At 38.3% G+C, this 4,656-nt stretch overlaps 1 long non-coding RNA gene across 1 annotated transcript; it reads right to left on the bottom strand.

The window, feature by feature from the left end:
- Positions 1-213: 213 nt before the first annotated feature.
- On the bottom strand, positions 214-2,607 carry LOC113472577. Its single transcript, XR_003394827.1, has 2 exons — positions 2,428-2,607; positions 214-1,653 (listed from the first exon to the last, which is right to left on the bottom strand). It is a non-coding gene; the product is annotated as an uncharacterized LOC113472577 (long non-coding RNA).
- Positions 2,608-4,656: the final 2,049 nt, after the last annotated feature.

The raw sequence follows: 4,656 nt of genomic DNA, 5'->3' as shown, positions 1-4,656 counted from the left end.
CTACAATCTCATTACATATGGGGTCACACGGTCACGTGTTTGACCAAGTTGGTTTTAGTTTTACAGGTTTAGACTGAATTTTTTGTAGGCGAATGCGAGTTAAACTTGAAAACATAGCCGTACGGGCCGTACCACAGAATTCAGTATTCTGTGGTTAAAGAGAACGGTAAGAGTGCTCAGGTTTTAATGAAAGATGAAAGGAGTTCTCTGCGTGGTTGCCTGAAATACTTTTTATTCGCTGCGGTTGTTTGAAGATAAAACATCTGTTTACTGTTATAGCTGAAGTAGGCATATGAGTATAACATCAGAGAAGTTCTACACATTTTACATGAAAAGCGTATCTTTCCTTTGGATCGGAGAATCTTTTTTGATTTTCATTTTGAATTTTCCTCAATATTTCTGGTATCGTCCCGAAGTGTGATACTTTGTGAAGTCTTTGTTTAAGTTCAGTTATAAGACTGTCTGGTATACACATTTTCTGGTAAGATTTCTTCTTGGTTTCGGTTGAGCAGGTCTTTGTTTTATTTTAGTACCGACCATACATTGGTTCGTCCTTTACTATCGAAATCCGGTTTAGACCGGTTGGAATCCCGGATTTTTAGGCTTGCGGTTGTTGTGGTTTTGGTTTTGTGGTTTTGTATATTTTAATAGTGTTTTTATACCACCTCTTAAGAATTGTCATTACATTTTGGTTTTGTGATTTGGTTTGCCAAGTAATAACTTATTGATTGTAACTTTGTGAACTGAACAATCCCAGTGCAGTTGCTGAGGCAAGAGATTTCTCACTGAAAGTCAGAATCTTTGGTCTATTTTCCAAAGGTGGATCTATGATCGACACTGCTTCAGTTTTCGTTTGCACATAGGTTCATTAAATTGATGATTTCAAGGTAAATCTTTGCTGGTACACCTGCAGTGTTTCATTATTTCTCATCGCATTAATTGTATTCCAGTCATATTCGCAAATCAATTTCATAGTAAAAAGGAGTTTATGCTCAATTGCTCACAATAGAACTTACATGAGAAATTGAATTCCCATCCAAGTTCAGACTGTCAGTTTAACACGTAAGTTATGCTAATTCTGTTCTGGCACAATTAAAACTTTCTCGTTGGTAACGTAACGTAGATAATGAACAATGCAATTCATAGTTTGTTATTGTTCAGATGTGATGTGTGAATAGTTGAATACTTAACAACGCCCCCACAATCCCCAGATTCAAGGTAGCTGAACCTGGTTTAGTGTGTCCCGTTACTGTTTTAGTCGTCTACTGTTACTAAGTAAGAAATGATAACAGCGCTTATCAGTTTGGTGTTTAGAACTGGTCTAAAGAGACCTTTACTACAGCAGTAAGCTACTATTGTGGTCAAATTTTCAAAAAATGTTGAGCATAAAATTCCATACCTCGGCCGGCCTTGCAGATAACAAGGCGACCTTTTTCACCATTAACACTACCAAGGCAGGTAAAACAGGCATCCTCCTAAGATGAGAATAGATTCTCTATCCCACGCAATGAAAAACGTATGCAGATTAAAGTGACGATTATGTTAATACAGTTACCATAATTCCTTTGTGTCACGTAAGTAGTACCTTATACCTTATTAGACTGTCAGCTTAGGACCAGATGTCTATGCAACACTTAGATATAATACTGTAAGCTAAAAGAAAATGATTGAAGAACAACCAGATGTATATGTAACAGATACTCTAAGCTCGAAGAAAATGCTCGAAGTATTAACTTGCCTGGTTACCTTCCAATCCAGGGCCGGTTATGAAATTCTTCAATATGTACCTATTACAGATGTGAGTGCATATGAGGAACTCGCTAACGAGTATGTGAGTAGAAAGATAAGGAAACAATATGGTAAACAATAACAAATAGTGATGAGGCTCTACTGGGGAGAACTATAGTCAAAGGTTGGGTGAGGTTGGACTTGTAGTTCCTATCCCAGCAGATCATCTAAAACCAAAGAACAGGATGATAGTGACCTGAACTGGTCTACACGTTTCAAGGATGAATGCATCCCAGGAAAGTGCCGGGAAAATCAGGACAAGATTTCGGGCGAACTTTACGTGGTGAAATTCTTAAGACAGGAGGTATAGTTTTCAAATGAAAAATTGGCTACTATTTGTTTCAAATGCGGGATTTTATGTACAGCTGGCGTAGCTGAGATGTTTGGTTTTTAGAGCAAGGTAACAGTTAGGTGTTGGATTTATTCCTACGTTAATTTCGTTAAATACTCAAACTAAAGCGTACTATTATCAAGGTAATTGTTTTATCTTTCAAATAATAACAATTGTGGGAATGATTCCGCATCATAAACAGGTAGCTTCAATTCCAAGCTGCTGTGAACGTTTAAACTCCAAACAAAACAGGCTATTTTAAACCCAAATATATGAAAGAAATCTAAACATGTTTTGTATGTTTATACCTAGGTGTTAAACAGCGAAACCTATACGTTATGGCGAAACGATCGGAATATTTACGAACTTTGGACTCGGGAGAGACGTGGACACAAAAAAACGTTCCTCAGTGAAAAAACATCGGCATAAAAACTAAACCACAACACAAACGTGTTTCTCACGCCCCGATGTTTACTCTCGCGAAGTCCGCACGATAGTTACGAACTTTGGACTCGGGAGAGACGTGGACACAAAAAAACGTTCCTCAGTGAAAAAACATCGGCATAAAAACTAAACCACAACTTACACAAACGTGTTTCTCACGCCCCGATGTTTACTCTCGCGAAGTCCGCACGAAACTGAACTGAAGCACAAGTTGAGAATGTTCCAACTCGGAATGAGGGGGGAACAACGCAGGAGTCTCAGGCCAAACAGTGACGGCGAACGTCAGGCGAGAATGGACGGACAGGTTGGAGACGATTCAATTTATTTGAGCTTTTGGCCAGCCACTCACTATCAGGCGGACCTGTACCTGTACCTGTCAGATCTACCTGATAGTGTGTGTGTGTGCTCTTCAGATTTCAGGTAGACTTGACAGACGGACCAGATCAGGTGTACCGTCAGGTCTACCTGATAGTGAGTGGCTGGCCTTTAAAACACCAAGGCGTACACATAAGAGTAGCCTCCACCGATATCGTGAAAGTCAGTCGTCAGCTGGAAACGTGGAAACACCTTGTCAGCTAATAGGACTTTTTTAACCATTTCAACCGGATTGCATAGAAAAAGCCCAAAGTGGCTGAGATGCAAGGCAACCTTAACCTTGAGGGAAAATTTCAACCGAACACGGAAAGTAAGTAAGCACAACACCATGACGTCCCGAATTTGCGGAGCGATTTGTCCGAATGTAAGAAGGACGTTCCGCCAGCGGCGTCGGCGACAGCACGTTGAATGCACCTTATGTACCAGTTCACAAGGGAGCACTGAAGTTAAGCAACGTTGTATGGGTGACCATCTGAACAAGAGCGTGTTGTTGGCACTTTCCGGCCCTACTCACGACGTGAGAGGACGTGAGGAGGCGTGTAGCTTGTCGCCGAATTGAGGGTAAATCATTAAGAACAGTTTTATTGAATCTTCGATCATGTATTTCCCGCACCTGCGCATTATAATTTTTGAAGTCAAAACAAAGAGATAAAAGTGGAGTCGGAGATACGGAAAGTGGAGTCACTGACGTGGAGTTGCTGGTGGCAGCACCGACTCCGAAGAGGAAATTGTTTACAATCCATTGACTTCAGCAAATGAGCTCAATGCGGTTTCTTCTTTATTCTTCCTTTAAGCGTTGAATATAATACAAGCAAATAACAAGATCCTTAACATGTACATTGTACAATGTACAAATGTACATATTGTGCGAACGTTCGATAGTAATAAGGATTTCGTAACCACATAACCAATGTGTATCAACATCAACTAACATCCTCTGGACACGAATCCAGTTTTTGGACTTTAAACTTTTAATTTCTTGTTTCGTCGTAAAAGTTTGGAACTCAAATTTTTGACCTAAGCCAACCAGGATTGTGTAAAAGATCGTATGTAGGTCCAAGTCCATAAACAGATTTCAGTAATATGTTAACTTGAAACGCCCGAGGATAACACAATAAATGGACTTGGACTATAAACATTCAGATTTTGGAATTTGTGTTCGGTAACTTTAGACCAGTTTGGGCATACCATAGGTAGGTAGGTAGGTAGGTATATGCATACAGTCAAACTTTGATTTTAAGAAGTTGAATTTCAGCTTTGAAAATCAGGGCTTCATTTTGTGAAGAAGAACTATAGACACTTTTGGACATTCAATTTAATCCCATTGGGGCAATCTGATTGATTAAACTTCTTCAAATTGAACTACCTATCCACTAAGATTGCTTAATCCGTAGATTCGTAGAAGCTTAACTCAACCTTTAGAGCTGGTTGCCCCAACACTTAACCCTCAACGTGGACTTTTTGTATACGAAGTTTAAGCAATGAGATTGCTTAATACGTTTTTTATTTTTATTTATTTATTTTTTTTTTATTACTTTCTATTACTACAGTATTACTAGTAATGAAAGTATTGCAATCGGTCCATTTTTTTTTTTTTTTTTTTTTTTTTTTTTTTTTTTTTTTTTTTTTTGAAATGTTCCCTTTTTTTTTTTTTTTTTTTTTTTTTTTTTTTTTTCATTTTATTATTTCTTCCTTAAAAAGGTACATTTTCTTTTAAC

Source organism: Diaphorina citri, unplaced genomic scaffold (assembly GCF_000475195.1).
Source record: "Diaphorina citri unplaced genomic scaffold, Diaci psyllid genome assembly version 1.1 scaffold6292, whole genome shotgun sequence".
NCBI lineage: Eukaryota > Metazoa > Arthropoda > Insecta > Hemiptera > Psyllidae > Diaphorina > Diaphorina citri.
Note: the sequence above shows the minus strand (reverse complement) of the source record. Positions and strands in the feature narration are given on the sequence as shown.